This window comes from Anastrepha obliqua, chromosome 4 (assembly GCF_027943255.1).
Source record: "Anastrepha obliqua isolate idAnaObli1 chromosome 4, idAnaObli1_1.0, whole genome shotgun sequence".
NCBI lineage: Eukaryota > Metazoa > Arthropoda > Insecta > Diptera > Tephritidae > Anastrepha > Anastrepha obliqua.
The window spans coordinates 123,707,846-123,725,648 of record NC_072895.1 but is presented as its reverse complement, the minus strand read 5'-3'; the positions used below and the strand labels follow the sequence as shown (position 1 = coordinate 123,725,648).

At 35.0% G+C, this 17,803-nt stretch overlaps 1 protein-coding gene across 1 annotated transcript in view; it reads right to left on the bottom strand.

Annotated features, from left to right (window-relative positions):
* LOC129245553 (UNC93-like protein) overlaps positions 1-17,129 on the bottom strand; it is a 50,254-nt gene extending 33,125 nt beyond the window's left edge. The window contains exon 1 of the mRNA XM_054883770.1: positions 16,865-17,129. The gene's annotated coding sequence lies outside the window, so the exon portion shown is untranslated. The remainder of the gene's footprint in view (positions 1-16,864) is intronic.
* Positions 17,130-17,803: the final 674 nt, after the last annotated feature.

Sequence of the window (17,803 nt, the reverse complement as noted above, 5' to 3'; positions counted from 1 at the left end):
CCGTTTTTGGTGTAAACTAGTGTTATCAGCGATTAAGCTGCCAGGGCGTACAACCAGAATACTGGATGTCTTATTATAGCCCCAAACAGCAAACTTTCGTTGAATGCCTGCTCCAGCTTCTCAGTTGGTCGTAAAGGTAATAATGCATGCAACGCATTTTCGTATTTTGCATTTTCCTTCCTCCATTTCGGAACGCTGTAATACACAGTTGGCTGCAACAAACACAAAACTGCCAAAGAAATGCCCCACTAACTCCATATAATAACAACGTAAAAAATGTACACTCATTTGCCTGAAACTTAACTAACTTGCGCATACATTTTTAATTCAAAAGTTTCATAACTAAAATAAAGTAAGTAAGTAAGTAAAAATTACAGAAACTTTAGAAGGACAAAATTAAATCAAACGTGATCCAGTACTTAAATATAATTTTGCCCAGCTGTGCCCATCGGGCGAAAGGAAAAGCTCTCTACAGGTGTATTCTTTGCACAAAAGTAAAATTCATTCCTACCACCATTCATTAAAACTTATGAAGAATTTTTCTGTTTGTAAAATTTTTGAGCCGCTGAAGCGGATGTAAATACAGTTGGCTTAGTTTTTACCCGCAGCAAAAAGTCAGTTGTATGGCGGAAGAGAAGTAAACAAAAACATGTAGGTGGCATACGAATATATATGAAATGCTAGTATCTGTTACTATCTCGTGAAATTCCTGTACCCTTTAGTATGCAGCTGTCAAGAGATAAAGTAAAGCTAACAACAATGCACATGGCACACGTTGCGCAAAACCTATGTGCGTGCATGTATATGCGCGGTGATTGTGTGTGTAAAAATTTAACGGAAATTTTTTAAAATTGAATTTGTTTGAGGTGAAAGCAAATTGCGAGTAAATCGCGGACAAAGCACGAGCAAATCATATCATGGCATGTTACTCATACGCCCCAGCCCATTTTTACGAAGGGGAAAACGATGTTTGACTTTGTACGCCATATCCAAAAGCATTGTGAGAAAGTAAAGCGATTGTATGACGAAAGCGGCAGTGACTTGTTATTCTTATTCATCCTATGGCGAAAGTATTGCTGAATGTTCACGCTAACATTATGACGCTTGGGCTGACTTCGGATATTTTGGTCATAAAAACTGAGTGTCATATCCTGCATACGACACATTTAACAAAAAACAATATTCATATTAATGCTTGTTGCGCTGATTTTTTGTAAACTTAACTCACAAACATATATAAACATATTCTCTTATATATGCTATGCTTAATTTTTTTTAACCCAAAATCAAAAGTTTGAAATTCTTATGAAAATACCTAATTTTTTTTTTCACATAGTTTAAAATATGGATTTACATATGCAGATTTTGCTGTAGAATGAACTATGTTTAGTAAAAACTTATTAAAATTAAAAAAAGGATATAAGAAATAAACAGATTGCCAAAACTTGTCAAAAAGTCCCTGGTACAATTATGAAACACACTGTATGGTATAAATGTGTAGATATGCAGAAGCGTCAACTTCACTTCTTCTCCAAATTCTGGCGCCGTATTTATCCATCTCATTATCAGCATTAACATAACTTAGCTTCACTTTACGCTCATTTGCTCAGCGCTGATTGACTATATCAGCGTGTGGCGTCATTTACAACATTTCTACGTATTCCACAGATTGGTTTTCAATAAAAGCCGGTTTTTTAAGTGAAGCCACTTGTATATGTATGTGTATGAAAACCCTCGCTGGAGTTTATGCGCATACTATTCCGTATATGGTTACCCTGCAGAAAAATTCCAGAATCTACGATTTCCCTGATTAAGGATGACTACGTTACTCATTTTAAGGCACACATCGCATGTATCTTGAATGTATTAGTCTCCAAGCCCAAAAGTAATGATAGAAAAGTCCTTTTATGACTTCTTACTACAGAGGCGTTGGTGATGATTTTTACTTCTCAGGCAGTAAGCTGCGATATGAGTGAGACTAATAAATTATGTCATATTAGCTGCCTTCACCAATACCTAGCGAGTAGTGAAAACAATTTTCTGAACCCAATGTTGCATTGAGAATTGGCAGCACTGCATTATTTCCAGCCTGTAAGTTTACAAAATGGGCTTATAATGTAATAAAAATATGTCCCTACTTATACTTGGAAGCTCTGGCCTTAGCATACGCTTGAAGTTAAGCCGTTATAAATCAAGTCGCCTAAACATCACTAAATTGTTGTTGCCTCGACATAACAAATTGTTTGCTTGGCGAGCAGCGAAATGCTCTAGCGAGAAGTAGTGAATCGAAAGCCGCAATTTTCACTCTTTTTTGAATAATTTTTCAAATTACTAAAACAATAAAGTTAGGTTAACTTAGATTACGGTGGCCCATTGTGACATCACAAGCTTGGACTCAAGTTCCGCCCGTAATTCTTAATTTGGTGAAAAGATTTCGTCTCTAGAATAAACCATAAAATACTGTGGAAGGCTACGGATTCCAAGTGTGCTAGACATCTAAAGAAGTAAGAAGTCATACAGCGATATGACGCGGGACAGGGACAGGGGCAGGGGAAGTGTCCAACTCTGTTCACCTCCTCCTCGCTTCCATCGCTGAGACGGAAATCATTCGAGGGAAACCCCTTACCTTACTAAAGTGTTCCCATTAGGTGCCAGGCGATGTAATTTTCATACTAATGGAAGGCCGATCTAGATTAATGAGGTCTAGTTCCGTGCTCATTCCTTGTAGATTAAACGCACAAATGGACTCCGTAACCCATCTACGTTTAGTTTGCACGATGTAGATCGACCTGATCCGAAGCTTGTAGGAAATAAAAGAATACCCTCATGTGTATTGGACCGAACTGACTGATTTAAGATTAGTTCCTCTCTGAGTCAGCTCAATCGCGATACAATTTGCAGGAATTTCTCTATGTCCAGGAACTCAGATAACGTGGTGTACTGCCTAGCCAACTCTTTAAGAATAATTCTACAATACATTCAACTACTACTTTGGATGTTACTATAATGTGGCAAATACAAGTCAGGCCGATAGCTATTGCTGCTAATTCATGCAATTGGATTGGATCTATCGATTTTAGACCTCGTTCCGAGCTATATAAAATGTATAAACGGTAACATTTGAGAGCTCCTAGGCCAGACCTGCGTAAAATTTATCAGTTGCTTATACGGAAGAGAGCAGAGATTGGAATTGCGAATAATGAACTTTGTGCTAGTGGGTATTCCTACACGGCATGTTTGCTTGCATATACATATTATATATGCATGTGTGCCAGCTTACCATATTTAATTCACCTTCATTTAATCAGAGTTCTTCAAACCTCGAAAAGATAAAATGGATGAATGAATAGTGGGTATGAACATGTGCTGCAAGGGACTATGTCAAATGATTATAAAAATTGGTATTCAAGCAACTTTGCAAATTTTTAAATAAATTGAAGCTTTATGTGTGGGAAAGGTAATTAAAGCATTGTATTTTAATTATGCGACAAACACATGATAATTATTAGTGAGTTAAAGCTAGATAAGATTTTTGATTTCAGAAAAAGAATAAAAGAAAATGTCTTAATAAAAGACCGAATAAATTTGAAGTGATTTCATCATATGGCGCTGCTTAGAAATTATAACTTTCTCGTAGGTAAATTTCAGCTACATATCAATTTACATATCAGCAACTTTAACAATGTATTTTATGGTATAATGCATCAGTATATTTTGCACTTTCAGTACATAAAAAAATTGTTTCAAACACAAAATCGGTATTTTAACAAAATACAATTTTAAACGGTCTTAGGGTTAGGCTGCAGTAAAAATTTCAAAACATCATTTTCTTAAAATGCTTGTCAAAAACCTTTGGAAAAATTGATTACATTTCTTCACTCAAAAATGTGTGCCGGTTTGTAAAATCATTATCCAGTGATCACTTAAAATTGGCTGACACATCCCAAATGGATTCAAGTTGTTACTACTATATAGAATAAAGCTGTTATCTTATATCACAAATACGTAACCATAAAATAAGTTCGCAATGAGCTCCAATAGTTCCAAGCAAGCCAATCACTTTACTTTTGTGTTATAGCAATATAATTTCGATTTAGCGCCAATATCCATCACTGACCTACAGCAATACAAATTGAATGTGCGACTTGCAAACACACGTACATACAAATATTACTGTTGCAAAGTCAGCACAACTGAGACCAGCAATTACTTTTTAAAGCTTAGGAGCAAAGAAACTTTAATACGTCCAGTGACAAATTACGTACATATATCTGGAGAATAGACTCAAAACCTGCGTACATACTTAGGTAATCGGGTGTGTTTTTATGTACGCTGGGCTGGGGCTACAAGTCCTGGGGCTATGGTCCATTCGTTTTGACTACTTCGTCCAATAAGACCGTATGACGTCAGTGGTGGCTTAAATATTGTAATAAATGTAAAAAAATGTAAATGTAAATTGTAATAACTCCTTCCTAATTTCGAAAGAAATAAGAACCAGTTATCTATAAACTTTGCGAACAGATTTATTATATAATGGTTGTCAAAAAGGTTTGCGGTATTTTTATTGAATTTTCAATTGTTCATAAAATTGGTTATAATAATGCGATTTAAGTCAAATATGCGCCGTTTTGTTCGATGTCCCTATTCCCTATTGTCAAAAAACTCGGAGAGCCAATTTTCACAGGACTCTCTTGAGGACAACTTCCGACTACCAAGCTCGTTCGCCATGGACAGAAATAGGTGGTAATTACTTGGTGCGAGATCCGGACTATACGGTGGATGCAAAAGAACCTCCCATCCGAGCTCCCGGAGCTTCTGGCGCGTCACCAAAGATGTGTGTGGCCTGGCGTTGTCCTGATAGAAGACAATTCGGCCTCTGTTGATCAAAGATGGCATCTTCTGCATAAGTGCTGCATTCAAGCGGTCCAGTTGTTGGCAGTACAGGTCTGAATTGAGCGTTTGGCCATAGGGGATCAGCTCATAGTGGATGATTCCCTGCCAATCCCACCAAACACACAGAAGAACCTTCCTGGCCGTCAATCCAGGCTTGGCCACCGTCTGGGCAGCGTCACCGTTTTTCGACCACGACCGTTGTCGTAAGTGACCCACTTTTCATCGCCAGTCACCATCCGCTTAAAAAACGGATCGATTTTGTTGCGATTCAGAAGCGATTCGCATGCATCCATACGGGCAAAAATGTTTTTTTGCGTCAAGTCGTGTGGCACCCATACATCGAGCTTCTTTTTGAATCCAAGCTTCTTCAAATGGTTTATAACGGTTTGATGACTCATGCTCAGCTCTTGGCCGATGCTAGGGCTGTTACTATGCCGGTCTCTTTCGATTAATTCAGCGATTTTATCGCAATTTTCGACGACAGGCCTTCGGGACCGTGGCGCATCTTCGATCACCTCTGCACCAGAACGAAAACGTTGAAACCATCGTTGTGCGGTGGAAATGGAAACTGTATCGGGTCCATAAACTGCACAAATTTTATTGGCAGCATGAGATGCATTTTTGCCTTTATCGTAGTAGTACTGTAAAATATGCCGTATTTTCTCTTTATTTTGCTCCATGTTTGCGGCGCTATAACTCACGAACGACTAAAAGCAAACAATAATTAATCACGTGAAAAGAGCTTTCTAAAAAGCTCTAGCGTGAACCGATGCGACGAATACAACTAGAACTACGCGCTTGCAAAGACAAGCTTGCGGAAATACCGCAAAACTTTTTTGCCAACCTTTATTATAATACGTTCACATATGCATTAATCACCTATAAATCCACCAAATTAATTTGCCCGTTCACATATGGCAGATTACCTGAAAAATTGACAATCAGCTGTCAATCTGCTTTGAGGGGTTTTTCTTCATAGAAATTATTTTGGTGGAATATTTCAGTGCTTTTGGTTTTCTTTAATTATTACTAACGATATGAAGAAAAGGAGAAGGAGTAGCTAATTTAATTGAGCAATTGGCTGTTAGTAATGAACAGTTGGAGGAAAACCGTATGCGACGTTTACTGAGGTTTAAAAAGTATATATCTATGTATATATATGTATACATATATATTTTTTTTTTTTCAAAGTAAATTTCCACAATTCGGAAGCCTTATTGAATAGGAACTATAATTATATATCAAAATCGACAGTTCTTATGCAGCTAGAACAACACCCGATATACTCGTATTTACCATACTCATTCATACATATTTAGCTACAATCCCGTCTCATAACAAGTGAACAGATCAAAATTCTTCAGTATTTTAACGATGCCACAAAGCAATCAGTCGCTATGCTTCTTGTCATTCCCAGGCTTACATAATCATAAAAAGAAGAAAGCCATTGAATGTGATGGCAACAAACAGAAGCACACCGTTGTGTGATATTTTTTGTGTAGCTCTTGGCATGCGTTTGTAGAGCAAAGCGCAAAATACGATGGGGAAATGAAAAAAAGTGGAGTAAAGGAAAATTGTCACAAAGCAGGGAAAAAACAATGTAAGAGTTTCGTATTAAAGGACAGCGGAAAATCGTGTTTTGTGAAATAAATTTGTATTGCAAAAGTATCAATTTAAAAAGTTAGTTTCAAAGTGTTAGTTTAAAAGTATTAGTTTGCCCTATATATTCAATAAATAGCCTTTGGCATGGAATGTGTCGGATGCCAACTATGGCAAGAAAATATAAGTAGAATGTATTATTCGGGAATACAAATTCATAACAAGCAAAGAAAGATATAAATTCAAGCGGAACGAACTAAACACGCCCGGCTTCAGTTTTTGATGAAATATCATTGCCATAGGGGGCATACCAATTTATAACCTTAGTATCATTTAACATAAGTATAGTACTTCAATTTTGTGCAACTGTTTTATTAGCCTTAGACTCATCACAATTTTCAGCTCTTTCAAAAGTTTGTTATATTTTTGGCAGCCGTAGTTACCTTTTTCAACCTTTTTTTAAATCTACTGATTTTATACATTTCAATTAGTTGCCTACTTTCGATGAGATGAACATATGATTCAAATTTTTTCAAGATATCCGCAATATTTATATCTACTTGGGTAAATGCTGCAATAAACGGTAATACGGTAATAAATGATTCCTGGCTAATTGAATGAGAAGTATCTCAAATTTCAACAACCATTCAGACATACATATTAGGGAGCACATAATTTATGTTATGAGTTGTCTTTAATTCAAACAAACATTCATGCTATTACAACTCTAAACGGTAAAATGGAAACTGTAAATCAATTGAGAATTAAAAGTAAAAGCATGTTAGCAGTGGCTCAATATTGAAGAGCGCATGACTCTCTGCTCGCACAGAGCTCTGTTAAAACTTCCCGACATTGCTTCTGCTCAATGCACTCAATAGAATAAATGTTGATAAAAGAAAATAAGTGCCTATATGCGAACAGTCAATACCAAATCTGACCTACATACAAATGTAGCTTTAACATTATCCAAAAAGGCGCATGGCTGAGAGGAAATACAAAGTATGCAGATAAAATTAACTAAAATATAAAATATACATATGAAATGTATGGTGACATATTAAAAAACGTATAATATTTAGTATAAACAAACAAAAAATTTCGTGGGTCATCTGAATTAAACATAGAAAAATCGAAATGACCTAATAAAGTATATGCGAAAAAGACAGACATATGCATATTTTATGTTATGTGGATATGTTACCGCTACACTTTCTCGTAGCTGTTACTAAAAATAGTAATAAATAGTAAAAACTTTTTTGTTCTTTTAATATAAAAAGGATAGTTCAAACAAGTAGTCCTTGTAATTCATGTAACATATAGCGAAATGGAGGCCTCCTCGGGCATTAGTGGGACCAGATTATATTCAATATTGCATGAACATTCGGTCGTCAAGAAGAGTTGTACTCTTTGGATATTTGCCCAATTGCCCAGGAAAGAGCTCATGTCGATTGGTTCAAAGCACGTCTACGATACCGTAACAGGTGACGAAACTCGGATCTCTGCAAATGAGTCGGAAACAAAACCGCAATCGTAAATGCTCTCATGGTTTTTTGAAAAAACTGGTCATGTCGCAACTGACCCACTAAAAGCCGGGAAACTGAAAACAGTCAATTCTGAGTGGTAGAACGATTTATTTTCCAGAAGTTTTCTGAGATTCCTTCACCAAGACAGTGCAAGCTCTCACGTAACGGCTCACACAAGAGAGTTTTTGGTTTTGTTTTTGATTTGGCACCTAATTACTTCTTTCAGTTCCTGAAAATCAAAAATCAAATACGAGGCAAAAGTTTTCATCGCCTGAAAAAGCTGTTGAGGCCTTTTAGCAGCACATTTAGGAGGTATCTACTTCTGAGTGGCAAAAGTGCCATTTGCATTATCACTTTACTCTGTTTTCATTATTGGGCGCAAAATACAAAGGCTCTCTATCCTCGTTTAGAGTACATAGTTAAATAGGAGAAGTGTGGAATTTTGTTTGTAGATCTCTCAATCTCTTGTTCTCCTCCTTATTTTCTTTTGATGGACTTTCTCGTGTACCACTAAGAATATGAAGTGAATAAATATCTGTCAAATATTGTTTAGGGCTCGATGTTATATATATATATATTATAGTATAAAAGTCATAAAAAATTGTCAAAATTATTCATCCATCGGAGGATCATTTAAATCAAACTTTTGTTAAAATGATTGAAAAATATCTACCGTCTTCTACTATCTCCAAAGGAATCCAGACAATTTCTACAAATAGCTAATAAAGAAAAATATAATAAAAATAATTTTTAAATTTCCTTCACTTGGGATTTTCGTCTGCTTGGGAACTACTGTGCGCTCTGCCATGGACATCAACAATGACCTACTTTTTATTTCCTGCTCGTATACAATTTTTAACCATCAGAGTGTACGAAATATAGTACCATATAATTCATAATATTTTAAGTCATTCACCATATGACAAATGCAAAAAGGATCAGTCGCTGACTAAGCCACATAAGCGAATATTTGTTTGCTGCATTCTATTCAATAGAACCCCACCAAAGTAAATCGAAAGGAATAAATGGGAAAGTAACAAATCAGAAAATCAGAAACTGGAGCAGACGTGAACTGCTCTTACACATATGCCCTCACACTATACACATGGCTGGATATTGACAAAGCTGATAAACGATTGCCACCACTAAACAAAGACTTGAGGACTTGAGGACATCATTTATATTCCACCTGCGCTCTCAAAAATGCAACAGTGGTAGTAGATGTACATACTCGATATGTATATGTTGTAATAGGTGTGTGCTAGAAAAAGGGTATATGACTTTGGCACGCACATTTGTATGCACATATATAGCTGGACATTTACCGCTATAACTAAATACAACGAACCGTGCAGTCATAAAAGTAACCAAATCACGTTTGTTCTTAGAGCTTTGACCGGCTTCCTACTCGCGTGGCTATGATATTTCCATTTCACATTAGTATTTTCAGCTGCAATACAATCATCATAGAAATATACATGACTTGCTAAAATTATCAAACTAAACTTCACATATAAGTACCAAGGCTATCAGACTTTCGTACTTTTCATTGCTACCAAAAAAAATTTAAAAAGTGGACAAAAGCAGTTACACAGTTTTGAATAGGAAAAGCTAGATGAAGCTACCAGCGCTAGTAATTGAAAACAAAATGGGTTTAGCTTATTTACTTGCCTATTTCCCAACGGTCGCCTGCCCAGGTGGCGGATAGGGGAACTCTCAACAGATATGCATACATACAGTTGAATTTAATTTGCTAACGAGGAGTTAAAGGAAGGCATTTATATATTTACTTATACCTATAAGTTAACACCAGTAAAATTCAAATTCAATTTATTACTTTCCCATAGAATTCGAGTGAACTCGATACTAACAAAATTGTGAGCAGACATTAGGTCAGCATAAAATAATAAAGCGTGCCGGAAATGCAAAGGTATTTGTATCGTATTTACTAATAATTTTAATCAGGCAAATAAGTTGTAATAAGGAAGTATTGAGAGTGTACATATAGTCAGTCTGAAGTTTGAAGTGAAACAAAGAAGAGTTTAGAGCTCTAACTATTTTTTAAAAACATCAATTTAATTATAATTTCCAAACTTATATATATACATATATTAACACTACCTAACGAATTTTTAGTAGGGATATAATGCTGAAAGTATGTTATGAGTATAAAACTTTGGCTGAACAAAGCCATAGTCCTCCAGTCTTCGAAATGAAATAGTTGAAGTACTCCCCAAGTAGAACTAAAGCGCGATTTTGATACCATTCTACAGCCAGAGCTATTGATGTAAGGGGAAGGTTGATGGGGTTTAGGTTGGAACACTGCTTCAGGTTGTCGAAGAACGGAGCCCCCAGTGACCTTAATCGACTGGCTGCCATGCTCGGACATTTTACGGAGAAAGTGCTCAACACTCTCCTACGCTGAAAGTTGTCTACGACTTCTGTAATGGGGGTTAAATGATAAACCTAGCATTTCTGTATAAGTGCCAATCGTCCAATTACCGGTACTTTCTGCGTCCTGCATCTCTTGTACTGGGAGCATAGGATTTTCGAAATTGTACATGAAGAAATGCAGCAGCATGTAATCAGTGCTTTCCTTAGAAATAAGTTGTGCAATTCGCCTTTAACAAGAGTCAATGGTACTCTGATAACCGAGTGCGAGACCTCTGAGACCAATTCAGTTGACCTCTTCTTGGTAAGCTAATCAGCAGTTTCATTTCCCTCTATGTTCCGGTGTCCTGGAACCCAGATCAGGGAAATATTACCTGCACACTCAAGAGATTTGATCTCAAAGTCTCATGCAAAATACAACATGAAATAAATATGTGCATATGTACAATCAACATGTACAAATTAATCATCTAAGCCTGTTTTTTGACTAAATAATAAACAATTATTTAGTTTACCCTTTACGCGCTCCATTTCTTGTCTCTTTGCATACTGCAGCTGTCTAGCTCACAAATATCAAATATGATTGACGTATGGCGCCATTTGCAATAATTATAAATCTTCCTATAGGGTAATTAATTTTGGGCCTGTTTATATCTATTCACTGTCATACAAATTTTGGGAAATATCCGAAGCACTTGATATACTTATACGAAATAAATAAAAATAGCGAATCTTAGGGCTCGTAAGTAATTAGTAGCTTATAATTTATGTATGTATCGGGTATTTTTTATGATAATTTTTTTATATAGTCTGGTGGAATCTGGCCCCAAATGCCTAGCAAAAGTGTACGCCAATATTTTTTTTTTTTTTTAATTTTTTTTTTTAATTTTTTTTTAATAATTTCGTGGTATTTATTCTTTTATCCGGCATATATACGCCGGAGTACGAGTTACATGAGGCCTCTTCTATGCACGCAGTCTCTATGAGAAAAATTTTAATGTGAAAGCAACAACAAAGTTATCGAGCATGATGCGCAGCTAACGAGTATGGTTATACATCATAAAACTGGTATGACCTACTATTTTACAAACAAATGTAATTTTACTCAGCTCTGTTCCAAAGCCGGCCGGATATGTTTATTGACACCAGTTGTTTCATCTATTCTCAACGACTCATGATGACTTGCAAAACCATATAGAACATAACAGTTTGCCATTATCAGTTGTCAAACCATAGTTATCGATATCGATAGTTCTCATGCAGCAAAAAAGTACTACATATATGTGTATATAGCATTGAGTTCATGAATGTACTTAGGTCTAATTTTAAACTATGTGTGTGGCATAAGTTTTCTCGGTAGGTGCGGAAAAGTAATTTTTTTCTAAAATTTTTAAATGGATGCTGTATCACCCTTTTTTAAATTTTTGTTTTTAATTGGCCTTCTTTTTACAAAAAAATTTGCTCTCCATTTTATTTTGTATCATGTGCTTGCATCAACATTTCCTCTTCATGAGTTTTTTGCAGCATGAAATAGTATTATAATTTGATAGAAAGTAAAATGAGTTTTTACAACCAATAAATCCCTTAATACTCATTCAAAATATTTCCTAACTATTTTGTATTATTTTAGCGCGGTCAATGATTTTGGTTATAAAAAAAATTATTTAAATTTTTATTGGGTTTATGAGCATAATATTATATGTAAGTGTTCCATTTCCCCGCAATTTCGTTCAGTTGAGTGGCTTCCATAAAAATATTATTTATTTAAATGTTTGTTTTTTCTAAAATATTATATTTCGCTTGGCTTCATGGAAAATCGCAAACAAAACCACTGCAAAGCGCATTGAAATATAAAAATATAAAAATACTGCACATGAAGTTAAAAAATTTGGCAGTAAATGGCGCTTGTTCTACAGGTGAAAATCTAATTTTTTTAAACATTCGCACAGCCAAATTAAACAAAGCATAAAAAGAGAAAAAATAACTACACTTAAGCTTTTATTGAACTTACATAAAAAATAATGTATTCTATCGAAATTACTAAGCCTTCATATGCAAGCCATGGAAAATATGGGCAAATTAAATTCATAGAACCGCGAAATAGACAATTAATATTTTTGAAATTGTACCGGATACAATATTTATTTTTGTACGTGGGGTTTGCAGCAAAATCACCAACCGGGCGAAAAAAGCTTAATAAAAATAAAAAAATGGCAATGCTCGCGCTCACTGACAAAACTTTCATTTTCACAGCTCACAACACGGACTGTGTCGAAAGCATAGCAAAAGTATATGTGTTCACATGTACCACATGCAAATGGAAATATGTGGTATTGCAAGGGATTAAAAATTCACGACCGCACTTACAGTCGGGTGTTGCAATCAATAGCCCATATTTCAGGCATGTGTCGTATATAACTACATATTCATAAGCACCACGCCAATGCCACTGCGAGGCAAGTGCATGTATTCAGGCATGTGTGCGCTTCAAGCGGTTAGCAAGAGGAAACATATGACACATAGGGACTTACTTATGTATGTATATGCTATAAATAATCCAATAAATGCCTGCCAGCGGAAAAGTGGTTGGAGTTGTTACACGGTTTTTGGCAGGTGATGTGTGTAGGTATGCGCGTAGTACATATCTCTTCGAATTCAGGTGATAGTCGAGTGCATCTCTTGCACTGTGGCTAAACTATGAAAATTGCTTGCAACAAGTCTATGGAGTGCTTCATAAATTTTACGGACCATCAGCTTGAGCAAACATTCACTGACAGGCAGATAGCATATGGGGAAAGCTTGTGGGTTTTACATATAACTTTGTGCTTGATTGCCAGGATTTCGCTTTTTATCGGCGATGTTTTAAACGGCTTTCAAAAAATACCAGTTTTTTGCTGAGTTGTGCGCTCAATTCGTTAAGAAGACCAGAAGATCAGAAGAAGAAGGCGCATAATGCAATTTTATTCCTTAATAACACCACCTCATAAACATTGATTTTTGGTATTTAAACAATAAAGTGATTGCAATAGCTTCCGACGTACAACAAAAACAAAGGCTTGGCATTTGTTAAAGGCTTCTGAAACTATCTGTGATAAATTTTAGAAAAGTTGTGCATGCATAGCGGAGCTTCCGTTCGCCAAGCTTTAAGTGCGCAATACTGCGCTATTATCTAGAAAAGAAGTAGTGGTAACAATTTCAGTGCAACGTCCTAAGACTCCGATAACTTAGGTTAGGTCAGGTCAGTCAAAAGGCGCGTGCCAAGCTCAGACATGTTGAGCGTAATAGGCCATTTTGATACCAAAAAAAAAGGAATGGAAATTCAATAAACAAGAAGATTTATGAAACATTAAAGCAAAGCAGAAACAATTTCAGTTTAATTATGTAGGGAATCAATGCAAAATGAAGAGACAATTTCACATGCAACAATTTTACAAACGAGCAAGGCGATTGGCAATGTATGAAGACTAATATAATTAAAGGCTGATTTCACTAAAGTTTACTTATTTTTCAATACCCTTCACTTGTAATTAAAAAACTAAATTTTGTATATTTTTGTATATATTCTGTATTTTTTACTGCAATACGAATATTCATAAATTAACCTTCGAATAATGTAAATGAATAAATAAATGTCTGAACTAAGTTAAAAAAAGCATCTCAGAACAATCAACTGGCACTTGCGAAGTCACGCTTTGTGCAAACACATTTTTAATGCAAGCTTTTAATCAGCAAGTTATTATTTTATTATCGCATATACATTTTTTCAACACAATAAGGGATTTGGCAAATGCACTAGCACGACAATGGTGCATCTGTGTATCAGTAAATTGAATTTGATCATACGAAATGGTTTGCTATATCGTGTTAAAGACTGGAAAATTGAAAAGCACTGAATCCAATTTGTTTTAATTTAAATTAATTAGTCATTAAATGCACAAAGTAAATAATTAAATCATTAAGCAGACCTCATTTCAGTGCACAACTAAATACATTTTATGCAACAAATATAGCATGAAAAAAAAATTGAATAAAAAAATTCATCACAATTTCCTCATACATAAATATGAAGTTATACAAACGCGTTAAATTATTAAGTGATTAGCTCACCTCTGTCAGTAAGGTGTAGCAGCTGAACAGTCAATTAAATTGCCGTTTTATTTGTCATTTTAATTTTTTCCCAAATAAAAATTCAGCAACGATAGTTCCATATATTTTTAAAGGCCTTGTGGGAAGAATTTGTTTCCCTGCACCCAATAATTAAGATATACATTTTTAAATTTATAACTGATGATATAATTTTCACTTCTGCATAAACAAAACAAAAATAGAAACAACTTATATTCTAAGCAACATACACCTGTTACCCATGCTAGATATTTTAAAATCTGGCGCGTGGGCGTGTGAGTTATACGAGTATGTTAATAACATTGCTCATACATACTTGTAAAAATCTCGTTAACATACACCTGCATACGTTAATCTGAGACACAGCTGGGCTTTGCAAATCAAACTACGACAGAATGTTACTTAGTGAAGTATAACAAAATAATTAACAGCGCAATACAATTTAACTGAAATCAAACTTAAAAAAATAAAAATAATTCAAATAAAAAGGAGACCAGAAAAACAACAGTGGAACAGCTGCTGCCAATTGGTATTCGTGCTGCATTTTATCGTGACAAGAAGTGCAGTACCGCTTGTCACGCTGCTAACAATTAGTAATAAATTGCAAAATGACAGCGAGAAAAGTTAAAGTTTAACTATGCTGTTACATATTTTATGAGTTCAAAAACGCTAAGCACTGCTTAGAATTCAGAACAGCTATTAGCAATTGAAGTGCTGGGTGTGATAATGGTAATTTTTTGTTTTATTTTTTATTTATTTTTTTTTTTTCTTGAAAGTTGCAGTGCACAGATTGGCTTATTAATGACTTTTTTTAGCTAAGGAAAAGAGAGAAAGGCTTGTAAAGCGGAAATGTAAGGAGTTCAATTCGATCAATTATTTACAATCTTACAGAGTAGATTACTTATTTAAATATAAAATTGAAAGATTAAATAATTTAGCCTAAGAGTGAAATTATTCAAAGCTCCTTGTCAAGTGATCCAAGTATTTAGGAAATTGTCGCAAGCTTTTGTGAAAATAAGATTTTATTTTGAAAAAATTAAATGATAATTTTAAGATTTATTAAAAGTTATAAATATCAGTATAGAGTTTTTTAAGGGGACAGACACCTGTAAACGGCCATATTTTCCCTGATGTATAAGTATTATATTATTTATTTTATTAGCCTGATGAGAACTGTAGACTATAGGGTAGGTGCATGCCTCCCACGCCAATAATAAAGCAGCTTCTTTTTTGATATCACGAGCACATTTAGATTCACAAACACTTAAACTATCGTGCGTATTACTTGTACTTCACGCAAAAGCCCCTCACTTGCTAAGTTTGCCAAGGTGAGCACAATAGCTCGATTTCTCTGGTAAAAGTCTGTTAAGATTTTACAAGCGTACCATACGGCAATTGCGAATTTCATAAGATTAAGAAAATTTTAGATGACAACAGCTAATTAATACAATGTAAAAAGTAAGTAAGCTCAGTGGCTTCTAGCTGCTCCTTATAAAGACCTGTGCCTGGAAAGGTACATTTTTGTCCTATGTATGAGCCCAAATTTGTGAAGCAACATCAAGAGGCACGCCACAAATAGGAGGATGAGCTCGGCCAAGCACCCAATAAAGGGTGTCTATATGAGCACTTGGACGTTGCTATTAAATATACTTTCTTAATATTCGCTTTTATAAAATAAAAAATACATAAAACAACTCGCTTAAATTCTTTGGTATGAAAATAGGCATAACTCAATTTCAATTTTGCATTGGAAAGATCAGGTGGAGAAGGACTTGACTTCACTTGGTGTGTCCAACTGGTGCCGGCTAGCACGAGAAAGAAACGACTGGCGCACTTTGTTAAACTCGGCAATACAATATGGGTCTTCATAAATTGCCAATGGCTCATATCCGTTCAATTGTAAACTGCCCTAGTACGATTTTTTCGTGAACATCGAACACAAATATTAATTTTTCAAAATGTCGCATATAAATATAAAGCATTTCACTCCACAACTGTGCATATATAAGTATATACATATACAACTTTCGCACTCTTCCATACCAATAATAAATATTTATTTGAATAGAAATCGTGAAAGCATTTCAGGCCACTATTTGCTTGATAACAGTCAAGAACATGAAAACTCTAATTAGACGACTTTTTTGATAGATAAAAACAAATAGATGGTTTCCGCATCACTCTTCTGCAATACTTTTCCGTTTTCTTCTCTTATTTCTATTTCTTTTTCACTCTTAATTCATTTATTACATTGTTGTTGCTGTTGTAGGTGTATCACTTATTTGTTATCTACACCACCACTTCTAGTCAGCTGTGTATTTTTGCAGACCCACCTGGCAAACACTGATGAATGCAATAGCAATTTTTCTCACCACAAACAGTTTCACCCTTCAAGTTCACTTTTTATTTCTCGGCACACACTGCAGCGTGATTTATTAAGTGGCTCGTTAAACTAATACAGTCATTTAAAAGAAAAGCCACAAAATAAGTTACATTTATTTATTTAAATTGTTGATAGTTATTTAATCTCGCATTTGGCAGTAAATCAACGAAGCAAAACCAACTGCACCGCACCAAACCGAACCGAACTGCTCCACTGACGATCACAACTGAATTTGAACTGTTCTCGGCACTGTCGTCAAAGCATAAACAAAAATCTTGTACAAATCTTTTATTATTACTTAAACATATCGCATTAAGTAACGAGATAAAAGCCGATCTTAGTAAGAGGAGAACCAGAATCGCGTGAATGTTGGGAAGGTTGTGAAGGCCGAATTGATGAAATATTAGGGACGGAACGATGATTTGCCATTCATAATTGCCCATTCCAATTTGAATGCTTGGTTTTTCATATTTACTACTACTGTAAAATAATATGAAACGGAAATCGTGGAAAAAATGATTAAAATTTAATAAGACCAAATTTTCTCAAAAATTTATTAACATTTTGCGCGAAATATCCTAATTTAAACCCTTTAAAGTAAGTGGACATTTTTAAAATAAAGCTCATAAAATATAATTAAGGTTGAACGTCTTCCACAATTAGTGATGGGCGTATTGACCGACAGCTGCCTTTCTTTGATATTATAATCTATACTAATATTATAAAGAGGAAAACTTTGTTTGTTTGTTTGTAACGAATAGGCTCAAAAACTACTGGACCGATTTTAAAAATTCTTTCACCATTCGAAAACTACATTATCCACGAGTAACATGGATTACATTTTATTTTGGAAAAAAATAGGGTTCCGTAAGATATTTGGATTTTTCGG